The 16989-nt window shown below is 38.1% G+C and overlaps 1 pseudogene; it reads left to right on the top strand.

Moving 5' to 3' along the window:
* Positions 1-9757: 9757 nt before the first annotated feature.
* LOC106986810 (40S ribosomal protein S2-like) lies at positions 9758-10499 on the top strand (annotated as a pseudogene).
* Positions 10500-16989: the final 6490 nt, after the last annotated feature.

Raw genomic sequence — 16989 nt, forward strand, 5'->3', positions numbered from 1 at the left:
TTTAAATTGATCTGTAGATTTAGTACAATCCCAATCAAAATCCAGTGGGTGCTTTTATAAAAATTGAAGAAGTTAATTTAAATTTTATATGGAAATTCAAACACTATAAGTTTTTAAATTCCACTTTCTAATTATTGTGCTATATAAAAATAGAAATTATTTTTTAATAATCTTATATTCAGGACATAAATTATAGTTTACACTAACAAACATACTTTATACTAATGATTTAGCTACATATTCTTTTGGATTTTCTAAATAATCTCATTATTTTGCATAGCAAGTATTTGATTTTTTTCCTTTCCAATTATTATGCTTTTTCTTTTTTTGGTTAGTACTAAGATCTCCAGCATAATACTGACTAGATACAGTGCTAACAGGCATTGTTATTTTATCCCTGTGTCAGAAGAAAATCTTTTATCGCTTTTGCACTAAATATACTTGTTCCAAAAACAAACTTTTATCCAATTAAGGATGTGTCCTTCTGTTTCTGAGCTGCCAGAGGTTTTTGTTTTGGTCTTATATCTTTTTTCTATTAAGAAACTGTGTAATTATTCTTTTAAGATACTGGCTAATATTGATTTTTCAAAGTTAAACCAACGTGACATTCTTCTAAGAAATTCAGCATATTCTTTATCTTTTTTGTCTATTTCTGGATTTGATGTGTTCATGCATTGTTTAGGGGTTTTTTTGGTGTACATTGACGTTGTTGCATTTCATTTTCATTTCTTGTGAAGCCTTTATTATGTTTTGGTGTGTTGGTTTGGTCATGTTGGTCATAAAATTAGTTCAAGAATGTTCTCTTTTCCCCCTCTTTTGTGAAACACTTGGTTTGAGATGCATGTTATTTATTCTTAAATGTATGATGTAATTTACTGGTTGAAGTTACATGATGCAGAGATTTTATTTGTGGGAAAATAGGAAGTTTTGATTCAGTCTGGTGAGGAATACTCAGGTTTTCTACTTAGGGATTCGCTTGCAGTAAGTTTTGCTTTATAGGTAAACCATGTGCATGTCCTATCATTTGTAAATGTACTGATGGAAAATTTTAATAATGACCTCTTGTTTTTTAAATACCTTCTTTCCTTCTTACATCTTTGAGCCTTCCATTGGCATCATTTTTATTGTGCCCTGCCACACCAAACCCTTGGCACTTGTATCTTTACGTGAGAATCTTTGTGATGAGTTGTGTTTTATTTGTTTGAAAGTGTTTTTATCATAATTTTGGAAGGTTGTTTTACTGGAAACAGAAATATAAATTGTCATTTATTTCAGTGCTTTGGTTTTTTCATTCCATTGTTTTCTGGTTTCCTTCATCTTTTTGGGGAAGTCTGCTTTTGGTCTTATTTTTACTCCTTAGAAAATAAATGACACTTTGCCCCTCTGGACACATTTTAGATTTTCTTTTTCACTGTTGGTTTCTTGCACTTGAATTACAATTATTCTTGATAAGGTTTTCTTTGAATCTGTCCTGCTGGATGTTCGTCTTTCTTCTTTAATCTGGGACTTGAAGACTTTTTATCAGATTAGGAAAATTCTCAGGTAATCTCTTTTCCATTACCACATCTTATCCAGTCCTCTGTACCGTTCTCCGAGCCACAAAATCCTAGGCTCAACTCCTTTCTGGATATTAGGTCTACAGATGCTCACTGCCTTGATGGCTTTCTGCTGCCATTAAATAGATGTGGGTGCTCTGTAAAATATTTTATCTATATTTTCTAGTTGTTGTCACTGTAAGAGTTGATCTGAATGAACCTATTTCTCACTGCTACAATTCACAAATCTATGATATTAAAGTTAATAAAGAATCAAAATCAATGAGATTATTAAGGTAAAATGGTAAATGGAAGACAATAATCAGTTTTTTCATCTGTTAAAAAGATCTCAGGTGGCACCTCGGTGACCCAATCAGTTAAGCATGCAACTTTGGCTCAGGTTGTGACCTCGTGGTTCATGAATTTGAGCCCCATGTTGGGCTGTGTGCTGATAACTCAGAGCCTAGAGCCTATTTCAGATTGTGCGTCTCCCTCTCTCTCTGCCCCTCAACTGCTTGCTTGCTTGCTCTCTCTCTCTCTCTCAAAAAAAAAAAAAAATAAACATTTAAAAATTAAAAAAAAATCTGAGTATTTGTATTGTAATATTTTTATAGGATACATTAATTTCTGTATATTCTGCAATATATTACATATTGTACTAAAACCTATAGTTTTTTTCTTTTTTAATTTTTAAATGTTTATTTTTGAGAGAGAGTGAGAGTGAGCAGGGAAGGTGCAGAGAGAGAAAGGGAGACACTGAATCTAAAGCAGGCTCCAGGCTCTGAGCTGTCAGCTCAGAGCCAGATGGATGTGGGGCTTGAACTCAAGGACCACGAGATCACGACCCGAGCCAAAGTCGGACACTTAACCTACTGAGCCACCCAGGTGCCCCAAAACCTGTAGTTTTAATATAACCTTTTATTGTCTTCTTGTAGGACACTTGTGCTCCTGTAATTTCTCCCTAGTGTTTTCACAGATAAATGTTGCAGTCCACGCCTAGGAACTAATGAGAAAAAAATCCTCCCTCACTTGCCTCCCTAATAGAATTATGTTCCTTTGTTTCTAAACTAACCAGAGAGTATCATCAAAATACATAGACTCTAAAACCACAGTTTATCATACAGTCTCAAGATGGGATATGCTATGTGATTATTTTTTCAAAATTTGTTGACTGTTACAGAAGTGATAACTAAACTTGGCATGGACTCTTACTGTGTTTTTACTTCAAATGTGTTAAGAATCTCCATCTTTGGACTGATATGCACCTGACACTTGGAATGGGCATATCTGGGGTGTATAACAATGGAATTAAACCATTAATAATAGGGTTGCTAATAGATTAGATGGAAAAAGCCAGATTTTATAGAGGGAGGATATAGGATGGAGAACCAAATTTCACTAGCTGTTTATTGATTCTTAGGCCCAAACCCTGAATTTAGGATTGAGTCCTGGGAAGAGTGCTGAACTGTATTCAGAAGTAGTGGCATCAGAGGCTATGATCTCCCCAGCCGGGTTGTAGGAAGCAAAGGGCATTTCAGTACATCTCACTACTAAGGGTTTGGAACATGCAAGGGGTATATAGCAGCAGGTTCCACACTGATATGCAAGGTTCTTTTATGTGTACATATGGGTATGAGTTGTGTTTTCAAATGTAGTATGTTTGTGTAAAACATACTGATGGTAGACGGCAATCAGAATATCAGGTGAAAATTTGGAACTCAAACTGTCATTTTCTCTTGCTAACACTTTTTAGGTAAGAATTCTCTGACCCAAATTAATAAAAAATAATAATCTATGCTGTCAGTTAACTCACCAGCCACTTCTAATCATGGCAAGTTGAGAACCCTTGTGAAGATTTTTATATCATACAAAGAATAATAATCAACATTACTTTGCTATTCTGGGCAGTAATCGTATTTGGAAGCTGACAGTTATAGAATCAAGAAGTTAAGGGAATAAGAGGTAGAGCATAGTGAATATAGTCAATGATACTGTAATAGCATTTGTTGTATGGTGACAGGTGGTGTCTTCATTTCTGGTGAGCGTGACAGAGTATAGAGATGTCGTATCACTATGTTATATACCTGAAACTAATGTAACGTTATGTGTAAACTATTCTCAAATAGAAAACAAGCCTGTTAAGGAACACTAAAAATCTGCAATTCGTGGCTATATATCAACCACTACCCTCTTACAGGATGAATACAAAGCAAACGCAGCCCTGTAGTTACGAGAATCCGTGTTTGTGGGTTGTGATAGTTATTAGTAACAGCATCACAGATGGAGTGAAAAGGTGATTTGGCTCAAACGATCTTGGTGAATGAAAGTACCAACAAAGTGTTCAGAAACCTGCATTAGATGCCTCAGCCCTGGCTCCAGTGAATTAAAGATGGTGATATTAAAGTATGGCAGCATCAGTTGCTTCCCAAAATGTGATAGAAAAAGAAATGCTGCATTTCTTAATATGTTATTTTATAAAATAGGTGATTTTCACTATACTTCTGCATTACCATATTAATAAGTTCAATATAGAAATGGGGCATTTGAATATATCAAATCAATTCCTAAGAAGTCCTGAACTGTGAGATCATGACCTGATCAGACATCAGATGCAGAATCGGACGCGTAACCGACTAAGCCCCCCAGGCGCCCCAATGAAATACAAAAATTAAAAAAAAAAGATTAGTTGGAAACTGAATTCGTTCCTTTATTTATTATCCAGTTACTAATTCACTTGACACTTAGGTGCTGAACACTTTTGATGCTCCAGAGACTCTGGTTCTCTAGAACTTCATTTTGCTTGGATTATTCTTACCGGGTCACAGTAGTCTTCACTGCCTTGATGGCTGTCTAATGCCTTCAACTACATAATTATTCATTATCTGTTTGGTTTAGGACATAATTTGTAGTTTTTAGCAGGAGGTTAACTTTGACCCATAATAAACAACAGGAAGTACTCACTTTGAAGGTACTGCAAGAGGTAAAAATGGCTATGTGGTTTCAAATCATGCAAAATGATCTTTATAATCAGTGGGGGAAATTGTGATTTTTTTGTGTGACATTTGAAAATTCTTTCAAAATATTACAACTCTCTAATTTTCGGCTAATGTACAGGTAAATAAAATAATAAAACTAATGTTTATGTACTACCTTGTGTTCGATTTCATTTTAGACAGCCTATCAAGAGTAGTATGAATAGTGCTTGCTTTCTTCTTACCATGTAACTTAGAATACAATAGAACCTTGTCAATGCTTTGGTGAATTATCATATCGTTTTCAAAGATCGGATCAACTTCTAATATTTTGTTACTTGTTCACTGTCATGAAATATATCCAGAGTTCCTTTCTTGGGAACATTCTGTTGCTGGCATCACTTCCTCGAGTACAGCTTCATCCTTTTTGTTACAGCCACTTCCTTAAATTATATCACTAAGATCACTTTCCCCAAGTTCCTGTGCCTTCATATTTAGCTGGAGTCCCTTGAATGATGGGGGTGTTAACATTGTCATGATCAGCGATTTTATTTTTATTTTTAATTTACTTTTGTTCTCTTGGAATTTGACTTCTTGTTGCACTTACATTTTGTTGTCCACTTTCCTATTTGGGTTATCCATTTTTGAGTGATGTCACATGGGTTTATCATGGGAAAACTAAGGGGCAGCACAACCATACCTTCTGCTGTCTATGTATGAACTGAATAATAGACACTCCCTGACCAATCGCTGGCTGACTTTGAAAGAAAGCACTTGATTTGTTGCTGATTGAGATCAAAGATTGTTGCGTACAGAATGATCTGTGAACTGAAGAGCTAGAGTCTTTGTACTTGAAGCGATTTCTCCTAGTTACTAAACTGTGGTAATCAAAATGTGAATCAAATTGTCCAGGACTGTTAATATTTAACTAAGTTGGGATAACTGAAATGTGTGCTTGTAGGACCATGTAGAGGGGAAGCTGTACATATTAGCATCCTCTACTTGTGGAAAGTTCTTACCGTGCATGAAAAACGTAGGCTGGTGGAGTCACCATGAAGAGGGGCTTTTCTCAGGGTCAGGCATTTCACCAGAGGACAAGTTCAGTTGGTTAAGTCTTCTGGCCTGCCAGCATCTCAGTATTTCTAGGTCCTCTTGGCATAATGAGGGGTTCCTTTATTCAGCTAACATTTAATGAGGCACAGAATTTAGAGTGCAGTATTGGCCACATGACATATAGAACAAATCAGACACTTCACAGTCCATAAATGTGAAATGACTTGTGAGCGTTAATGGAACCGAGAGATTTCACCTGACTGACCATGGAACAGGTCTAAAAAGGAAGGGAACCAGATGGAAGATGGCAGGTAAAGTGAGCCAGGGATGTTGCAGTGACTGGAACTGTGCGTTGAGAGAGAGAATGGTGCTGCTGGACACCAGCTGTGGTGCCACTGTATGTGCCAACTGGAATTGCTAGTGTTTTATCGTTTTCATCTGGTTCATTCATTACATTTAATCACCAAATTATTTTTAATATTCTTGCTGAGGTGGAATAGTGTTGAAGGTATATCATGTATTATATGAAAGGCAAACAAAATATGTCCCCTGATGTGACATTGTGAGGTTGACTGTATGGCCCGGAATAAATAATGTCCTATAAGTCAAGCTGTTACTATCACTGCCAGCTCATTGAATGACGTGGAAAGCCACTTGAGTTTTGTATGTTTTCATTTCTAAGCTGTTGAAGGGTAATTAAAGAGCTTACCCACGTCACCAAGATCTGGGATTTGTAAAGTATTAGTTAGAAAATATTTTGGAAGTTTTAGATAAAAAGTGTTAAGGTTTTAAACATTGTTCCTAAGTTACCACTTGAATCAAACCATTGTAGTAATTTAGTAAATTTCTAAATTTAAAATAGATTTGAATATTATGTGCATGCCTAAACGCATCATTTAGATAGCAGTACCAAATTAGGGATTTCACAGGGAGTGGCAGTATGGGTAATATGACTTCTAATATTGTGGAAATGTAATAGTGCTTTTAAGTGTTTTGTAGAAGGATGTAATCAATTGAGACATAAGAGAGTGTCATTTTTGTATGTCAAAAATTTTGAAGTTTTGGGAGTTCCATATATTTCATATTTTATTATATATGTTTCATATTTCATTTTTAGTTTAACCTCAGAGGCCAGGAATGAATTCCATTTCCATTTTATGCCCTAAGACTTTTAATTTCTCTTTATGTCTCAGTTTCTCAATTATAAATTGAGTGTGATATAGTTTGTCATTTAAAAGTTGTAGGGATAAGCAGAAATATTTACTTTTCTCTATCCTTTTGTCCGTGTGTGTATCTGCTACCTATCTGTATATCAAGAATGGTGGATCCTTTATTTACCTGCCATGTGAATTTGACTAAGTTATTTAACACCTCTAAGCCTCAGTGTTCAAGTATAACTAATAGTAGGTATTAAAATTGGTATTTAGATTAAAGGAAGTGATACATGTTAAGCATTAAAAGTGGTACCAGGAACTTAGTGTGTGTTTAACAACTGTCAGGTATTAATTTTACAACTTGAAAGCAGAAATGAAGCATTATTTCTCCTGTTTAGTGTTCTGTTTACATTTTTTTCTAGTCATAGACTCTTGTGCATAATAAGTAGGTAGTTAAAATGCTTAATTGAGTTAATTTCTCATTTAAGAAAAAAATAGATTACAGTTGACTTCGAAACCATTCAAAATATAATTTGTTCATCACTAAGAAAGTACTTGAGAATGCTGTAAAGCCTGAGGGTCTTTCTTACAACCATCTGTTATAATTGCATTATGGTTGTGTAGATGAATCAATTAATAGAGAATGTTAGTCAATAGAGTTTTGGATAAGATAGATTGTATTGTGTTTGATTGACTCATCTTTAATTCTTGCAACAGATTCTGACTTTAACTATTGGAAGGTGAAGTGTTCGTTTTGTTAGTGACTTGTTTTCCATAAGTGATGATCTAAATGGAGCATATCATATTGAAAGGTACTGCTGGACTGCCTTTTGTACACATATCAGTGGTGGAGCTGGAAGGACCACCATGTTGATCTTGCCTTTTTTGGAAGGCTGTTGTGCCAAAGCTGTCTTGTTTGCTTCCCACTTGATCACACTCAAACCCAATATCCATCTGGCTTCTGACTCTTGGCTCTCTCTCTGCCATCAGTGACCCTGCTTCCCTCTTTGGATGTGATGCTTCTTTCTGGTCTACCTGGCTTTGACTCTTGGCTTTCACTCAAGGACTTTGGCCTGACATTGGACAGGAAGCTCTTGAGAGCACTCTGAGTACAATGATTCCCTCAGAATCCGTTTCCCTGGCTCTAATGAGCTGGACCAGCCACAGGTTGGCTTGATTGGGCAGAGGATTCAGCTAATGCAAAAGAGCATTGAGAGGTAGGAGTATTCATTAAGGCTCTGTGAGAAGTTTGAACACGTGCAGAATCATTACCTTAACAGTCTTCAGTTACTCTTGGGGAAAAATAGAATTTTTAAATCAAAATAAATGTTTGACCCTTAAGAAAAAATATCATTCGAAGCACAGAGTTTTATTTCAAACACTAGCGTTACTTGGCTGTCCTCTGTGTATCTTTCTATTCTGTACCACTACTGAATACCACCTAAGTGTATCAAAAAATGCAGCTACATGCTTTTCCCGCTGCTGTAAAAAGCCTGGCACTAACTACATCTTCTGTCAACATTGATAATTATTAGAGAAGATTTTCCGTCCTGTCATTCAGAAGAAAATGCAAGCAGCACAAACCTCAAAGAGTCAGATGAGAGAGCTTTCGTGATCATCGAGGTCAGTTTTGCAACAAGTATTCTTGCAGGCATGATTAAATTCTGGGTGATTTTCAAGTATCACCTTAGAAATGGAAAGATCCCGCATTGTTTTATTTATGTGTCTGACATAAAACACTAATGGTTTCAAATAATAAAACACAATGGAAAGTGTTGACATTTTGAGTTTTCAATTAGCAACAGTGTTTTAAAGCACTTACTTTGAAGTAAAAATTTACACATTTATGACATTTATAAATGAAAGCATTTGGTTGACTGATTTTAATGGTCGAATCATGAGAAATGCCTATTTATGGAAAGTGAAAACTGATGTTTTGTTTTTTGTTTTTCAAACTGGTTAGCTTTGCCATGGAACCATTTGTTTTAAACACGTCAGCTTTCTTTAATTACTCGTTTTGAGTAACTGCTGTGTGTTACTCAGGTGACCTGGGAACATCTGTAGGCTGAACCAAGGTCAGTGTTCTGAATATGGGACTAGACTCAGATATTTTTTCGAAGAGGTCATGTTAGAATCCAAACCAAATAAAAGATCACAGCGGAGAGGTACTGGTACTCGGCAGAGACTTGAGCACTTCCGGGATGGCAGAAGCTCAGGCAGTTGTCTTCATTTGGGGCCTATCCAATGGTGTGTTGTGTAGAAGCAGACTCTAGGAAGCTAGGATGTATGTGAAGTCATTGCAGTTAGAAGAGAGGCTCCAGAACAGTGGCAGAATGTAATCAAATATGAATAGAGAACAAGGAAAGGAATCCAGTTATTGAGGACTCACAGGAAACGAAGAGTCAAACCAAGTTTGATGCTCATTTACTGGCTTGACTACTAACATTCCTCCTGGACAAAAATTAGTCCCAGAAAATGGGATAGGGATAAACTTATATGTGGGAAGTAAAAGTGTTTACTTTTTTGTGTTGAAGTGTCAGAATTAAAGAAGCCAAACAGACTATTGTAACATGAACCTTGTCTAGGATACTGGTAGTTAAAGAGGAAATTCACAGGTGGATTTCAAATGCATTGAGAGGGAGGAATTGATTGAATTTGCGGAGTAGTTGGAGGTTGAGAAAGCTGTCAATGAGCTTTTTAAACTTTGTATGCCTGGGACCAGTTAGTAGAAAAAGGATAGGTCAATTAGAGTCGCTCTTTGGGGTAAAGAGGAGCATCAGTTCTGTGTTAAGCATACTGAGTTTAGTGTGATGTTGGAGATAGTTACAGAAACAATGGAGCCATGTGAGGAAAAATATTGCATGACCTACTGCACCGAGTATTCTTATATTCTTAAGTAACTATAACCATCTTACATGATCTTTTGTTGGTCTCAATAATGTTTCTGTAGCTGGCAGTCCAGAGTGAATGATTGAGATGATAATGGAGAAGGCAAATAATTTAAATTTACAAAGAGTTCACTTCTTCTTTGAGAAAACACTAAATGGCAGATGATGCCGGTGCTGTAGGAAGGCCTGGCGGGGGGGTTGCAAGGGCCCTGGAATGGGGTGTTGGGGTGGCTTCTGAGGAGGCTCCAGCAGCAGCACCATCTGGGGCTGAGGCCATGGAGCTCGCAGAGGCGAGGCCATGGAGCTCGCAGAGGCAAGGCCAAGAACAAGGAGTGGATCCCCATCACCAAGCTGGACTGCCTGGTCAAGGACATAAAGATCAAGTCTCTTTGAGGAAATCTGTCTCTTCTCCCTGCCCATGATTGACTTTCAGCTGGGGGCATCCGGCAAGGATGGTGTTTTGAAGATTATACCTGTGTAAAAGCAGACCCATGCTGGCCAGTGGACCAGGTTCAAGGCATTTCTTGACATCAGAGATTACAATGGATGAATCGTTCTTGGGTGTTAAGTACTCCAAAGGAGGTAGCCACTACCATCTGTGGAGCCATCATCCTGGGCAAGCTTTCCATGGGCCCTGTGGGACAAGACTACTGGGGTAACACGATCAGCAGGCCCCACACTGTTCCATGCAAGGTGACCAGCCACTGTGGCTCTTTGCTCGTGGGCCTCATCGTGCCCCCAGAGGCACTGCCCAAGAAGCTACTGATGATGGCCAGTATTGACGCCTCCTACACGTCAGCTAGGGCCTGCACTGTCACCCTGGGTGACTTCACCAAGGCTTCTTTTGATGCCATTTCCAAGACCTACAGTTATCTCACCTCTTTTTTTTTTTTTTAATATTTTTATTTTATTTTTGAGAGAGAACACAAGTGGGGCAGGGTCAGAGAGAGGGAGACACAGAATCAGAAGTAGGCTCCAGGCTCTGAGCTGTCAGCACAGAGCCTGATGCAGGGCTTGAATCCACAAACTGGGAGATCATGACTTGAGCCAGTGTCAGACGCCCAACCAACTGAGCCATCCAGGTGCCCCGACAGTTATTTTACCTCTTAACTCTGTAAAGAGAATGTGTTCACCAAGTCTTTTATTAGGAATTCACTGACCATCTTTGTAAAGACCCACACCAAAATCTCCATGCAGGGAATCCAGGCTCCACGTGTGGCCACCATACAGTTTTATACAAGAAATATAAAGTGAATTAAAGCCTGTTAATAATAAAAAGTAAATTTACAAAAAAAATTTACAATTTCACTTCTTAAGTTTATTTATTTTGACAGAGAGGGAGAGAGGGAAATAGCATGTAAGCACAAGCAGGGGAGGAGCTGAGAGAGAGGGAGAGAGTCCCAAGCAGGCTTCCTGCTGTCAGCACAGAACCTGATGTGGGGCTTGAACTCACGAGCTGCGAGATCGATCAAGAGTCAGTTGCTTAACTGACTGAGCCACCCAGGTGCCCCAAGAATACTTGCCTTTCTTAGTAAGACTAATTAACTTGAAACTAAAAGAAAAATGACATTAAAGTATACAGTTGTTGAGCAAGAAAGCCAAGGTCTTTTAAATATATAAAAAATGAGATTAGGGGGGATTTAAAAGCTCTGGGTATAGATATGATCACTAAAGAAGGGACGGTGGAGTTAGTAGAAATGTGAGGATCTAGGCCTGGTGTAGACAAAAATTTAATAATGTAGCAGAGAGAGGAGGAATCCCAAAGGAGTTAAAAGAGCTGCTGGAGAAAAATCAAGAGAGAATAGTGTTTTGAGGAGCAAAGGGAAGTAGGTTTCTAGTGGGAAGTAGACAACACATCAAATAATCATGCTGGATCTGAATAGACAAAGTCTGAATGAACCATCCTAAGTCCCCATAAGATGTGATGCAGCATGATTCAAGGGTATTTCTTCACGTGACCACAGTTGGAACAAATTTCAGAATTTAACCAGTACCCCTTCCCACAATCTTTCCACTTTGTCTGATCAGGGGCTCTGGCCTTGAGTGCTGCCTCATAAACCCTTGATGGTTACCTGTGTAGTTCACTGAGGCAAACTGGAAACTTTTTTAAAAAGTTTTTGGTGTTTATTTTTGAGACAGACAAAGACAGAGCACGAACAGGGGAGAGGCAGAGAGAGGGAGACACAGAATCCAAAGCAGACTCCTGGCTGTGAGCTGTCAACACAGAGCCCGACATGGAGCTTGAACCCACCAACCGTCAGATCATGGCCTGAGCCAAAGTCGGACGCTTAACCCACTGAGCCACCCACGTGCCCCCAAACTGGAAACTTTGAAAAAGTGTCATCTCATTGCTGCCTTGTTAGCCAGATGAGAATCTTGACTGATACTACCATGGATTTCAGTGTTTTCACTGAAGGTGGTGATGGTTGCTTTCTCTCAAGTTTCCTAATAGCTGTAAAGCGACTTGGTGTGAACTAATAGCCTTGCCAGTGCAGTGTTGAGCAAAAGTGGAAAAAAAAATCAGTCATTTGTTTTATAACACACTAATCAACCTGTACCTCTTTCTCTCCTAACAGTACTGATTTTCATATGTAGTGTAATGTACCTAAATTTCCCTGATAAGTTTGAAATGGAAGCTGAATGTTTTACTGGGTTTCTTAAGGGCTATTTTATTTGTAGGTTGGCTGCTGACCATCAAATGGGAAAGAGAAATAACATTTGGTACAATGGCCCATTGCATGAAGTTAGGGACTTGGAAAGTTCCATTCGCACTTTGCCCCAGGCAGTAATGCAATCATAGTGGATTTTTACCTTTTTAAGATGCTGCTCATCTTCAAAACACATAATGCTAAGGTCTGAATAGCTTCATTTGACCTAGGAAGGGCTATTTTATTGCCTGAGAACATAGTCTGAGGACAGGTGGTCTTTGCAAGACCACGGGATTGGTGGAGTGGTGAGTTTGTGCACCATCCTGCCCTCCACAATTCACTAACCAGAGATCTCCTGCCACACTCAGTGTAGATTTGGATTCAGTCATTAAACTGAACCTCAAAGAACTACTTAGAACTCAGTAAAAGTGGAATTTCCTTTTACTTTCATGACTTTTTTTTTTAACCTGCACGCTCTCTGGGCTTTCTCACATACTTGTATGGATGACTGTGAACAGAACATCTATTTTACTTAATTTCTCTTGCACTTTCAGATGTCAAATTTCCTTTCATCTTGTCTTAACTTCAGGATTTTCCATTTCTTCTGATCTTATTTTTTATAATAAATCTCTGTCCTGTCAGTGTTCTAAGTGATATTAAGATGCTTCCTTCATAAATGGTAAGTATCCTAGTGAGATAAAATATTAGGGATTTCAGTGACTAGTAACCTAGATTATTTTTGCAAGGAAATTAATATATATTAGAACATTCTAATGTTAAATGATAGAATGGAGGTTATATTAAGAAATGATTTTTAGGGGTGCCTAGGTGGCTCAGTCAGTTAAGCGCCCGACTTCAGCTCAGGTCATGATCTTGCGGTTCGTGGGTTCGAGCCCCGCGTCGGGCTCTGTGCTGACAGCCTGGAGCCTGCTTCGGATTCTGTGTCCCCCTCTCTCTCTCTGCCCCTCCCCCGTTCATGCTCTCTCTCTCTCTGTCTCAAAAATAAATAAACATCAAAAAAAATTAAAAAAGAAATGATTTTTAGGTGCCGTTAACATCCTCAGCACTTTCAAGAATGAAAATACTTTTTGTGTTATATGTAACATTTTATATCTCCCTTTTTAACAATATCTTTAAAGTTACACTAAGTGAAATAAGTCAAAGACAAATAACATGATTTCGTTTATATTGGAAATCTAAGAAAATAAATAAATGAATAAAGAAGAGCAGAGTCAGATGCATGAATACAGAGAACAAACTGATGGTTGCCAAGGGGGAAAGGGAGTGGTGTGTGGCAAAATGGGTGAAGGGAGATAGGTGGTACAGGCTTCTAGTTACAGAACAAACAAATCACAGGATTAAGAGGAGGAATACAGTCAGTGGTATTATAATACTGTGTAGGGAGAGATGGTAGCAACACTTATGGTCACACAGCATAAGGTATAAACTTGGGGAATCACTTTGTTGTACACATAAAACTAATGTATCATGTGTCAACTATACTCAAAATTCAAATACAACAAAAAGTAAATGGGTAGAAAAATAAAAGAAAAAAAAAAAAGAAGAAAGTAAGGAAGGGGCACCTGGGTGGCTCAGTTGGTTAAGTATGTGACTTTTGATTTTGGCTCAGGTCATGATCTTGTGGCCTGTGAGTTGAAGCTTCGCATCAGGCTCTGTGCTGATGGTGTGTAACCTGCTTGTGATTCTGTCTCTGCTTCTCTCTGCCCCTCCCCTGCTTGTGCGTGTGCACTCGCTCTCGCTCTCGTTCTCTTTCTCTCTCTCTTTCTCTTGCTGGCTCTCAAAATAAATACATAAACTTGAAAAAAAAACCTTATAGAAAAGCTAAAGGAAATTAAAATCTCATTCACATAAATTTGTAAGCATGAAAATCATTAAAAATGTTGAATATGCCTTTTTATGTTAATGACATTAATTTTTAAATAAATTATGCATGTTAAAAATGAAACTACAAGAAATGAAGTCCCATCGAAAATACAAAGAAGAATTAAAATTTTCTTATTAGAATCAAACTATAATAATTTGATTTTCATTCTAAATATCTCCTTATTAATAGGTATAGAGAGAAGAATAGCTAGAATTTAAAAAATACTAAGGTAGGATTTTAGTGTGCATACAGATTTCAAATAAAATCATCAAATTTTATTTGATTTCAGTAAGAGGACAAAAGAAGTGAAGATAAGGTATTTGATAAGTTTACACCTCACAGATAATTTTTTTTGTTCCAGCTATAATGAGGTGTAATTGACATAAAACATCATGTAAGTTTAAGAGGTAAACCTGTTTGTAAAACCTGTTGATTTGATCCACATGTATATTGAAAAGTTATTACCACCAAGGGGTTAGCTAACACCTCCATCACGTCGCATAATTACCATTTCTATTTTGTGGGGACAACACTTAAGATATATGCTCTTAGCAACTTGTAATTATATGATATTATTAACGGTAATTACCCTACTGTACATTACATCCCCAGAACTTACTCATCTTACAACTGGACATTTGTACCCTTGACAGCATTTGTCCGCATCTATTACCCCTAACTCTCGCAATTCCCATTTTCTGTTTTTATGAATTTGTCTTTTTTAGATTCCACATGTAAGTGAGATCGTACAGTATTTGTCTTTCCCTGTCTGTCTTATTTCCCATAGTATAATGTTTTCAAGTCCCATCGATGTTACAAACCACAGCTAATCTCTCTGTTTTGTGGTCTTTCATCATTAGGCGATCAATATGCATTGACTCCCAAGTTAGGGAAGAGGAGGATGAGGTTCCTTATGTGGTGTATCACCCTAGATTTGGGTTAACTAAAAATCAATTTTTGGGGGGGGGGTACCTGGGTGGCTCAGTCTGTTAAGCGTCCGACTTTGGCTCAGGTCATGATCTCCCAGTTCGTGAACTCGAGCCCCGTGTCAGGCTCTGTGCTGACAGCTCGGAGCCTGGAGCCTGCTTTGGATTCTGTGTCTCTCTCTGTCCCTCCCCCACTCAAGCTCGCTGTCTCTCACTCTCTCATTCTCTCTCTCTCTTTAACATTAAAAATTTTTTAAACCAATTTTTTGATTACCCAAATTACTTTTAATAATTTGCACAAGCACATGTCTCTTTAACAACTTTATGAGGTACATGTTGATTTTCCACAATGTGAAATGAGGAAGGTAGACCCTCTGCTGCTCCCCAGTTCTTCTTCCTCTTGCACCTCTCACTTCCTATCCATTTTAATGTGACTTGTACATTCGGATTCTTTCAAGCTCTTAGTTGATTGTAATCAAAAATTTCACAACTAATAAAGTACATTTACAGAATCCAGTAGTGGCTTCCAAGTTCCCTCTGGTTATGGCCATTGCAGTCAGGAGGGGAGGTGAAAGAATAGAGCAGAGTGACAGGTTCTTGGGTATGGTGTCCATGTCATCTGCCCACGTGTCATTGGGAAGAATTTAGAGGTGTGACCATAACTGCAGGATGGGTCTGGATGAAGGATGACCTGGAACACCTGGTTTGTACCTCATTTTGCATGTGCATGTGTGTATATGTAGGATCAGTGCCAAGGGATGGAATTGTCGGGTGAGGTATTTCTAAATGAGGAAAGTGTGAGCATGCCTATTTTACTATAACTTCAAGACAGAGGGGTTACAAAAGTTTTTAGTTTTGTTCATTTGAAAGATGAAAAGTGGTATCTCAGCATTTTAATTTGTATTCTATTTTGAGTAGTGTTCAGCGTATTTTACGTGTTTGATATCCATTTGAATTTCTGTGAACTGCCCTTTCACACCTTTTGCCTACTTTTCTTAATAGGCTATTGGGGTTTTTTTTTTTTTTTTGCTTAATTGGATTATCATTTTATGTGTGGGAAAGAAAGAAGTCTGTGAGGGTTATGGGGCATTTGTCAGTAGTGAACAAGAAATTAAGATACTTGTTCCGTTAGATAAGAAAGCAGCCCATTTCAAGCACACAGCTTTTTTTTTTTAAATGTTCCCTGGATCTGTTCCCTGAAGGCAGGGTCAGGGAGCCCTGGAGAGAAATAACAAAGGCTGAACACAGGAAAGTGGCCATGGGGAGAGAGAAGGCAACAGAATCAAGAAATGATGAGTATACAAGCCTAGTGGCTAACAGGATGAGGAGCCCTAGATATTTTTTTTGATGTTTATTTTTGAGAGAGAGAGGGGGAGAGCAGAGAGAGAGGGAGACACAAAATCGGAAGCAGGCTCCAGGCTCTGAGCTGTCAGCCCAGAGCCCAACATGGGGCTCAAACTCACAAGCTGTGAGATCATTAGTTGAGCCAAAGTTGGACGCTTAACTGACTGAGTCACCCAGGTGCCCCTTGATGATGGTCTTTGTAAAACAGACATAACATCAGGTCTTTGCTCAAAATAAGTCCTTGGCTTCTCATCACCTTTAGGGGAAAGAAATCTCCTTGGCATGACAGACAAGCCTCTTTGTTCTGTGGCTCTTGCCTACCTGATGAACTTAATTTTCTGTTACTGCTCTTCAGTATTCTCTTACTCCAACAGTACTCCAACCTCATGTCACTTATACTCTTCTTTTTGTGTAGAATGTATTCCTTATGTATCTCTAGTAAATGTATATTTGAATCCTTAAAGTCTCAGCCCAAGGTTATATTCTTTCTGAGGAATACCTTGATTCTTTTAGGCATTTCTAGATTTCTTTCCCCTCTCTTCCTACCACACATTGTAATTACACTGATTACCGTATTCTATTAT

This window comes from Acinonyx jubatus, chromosome X, assembly GCF_027475565.1.
Source record: "Acinonyx jubatus isolate Ajub_Pintada_27869175 chromosome X, VMU_Ajub_asm_v1.0, whole genome shotgun sequence".
Taxonomy (NCBI): Eukaryota; Metazoa; Chordata; class Mammalia; order Carnivora; family Felidae; genus Acinonyx; species Acinonyx jubatus.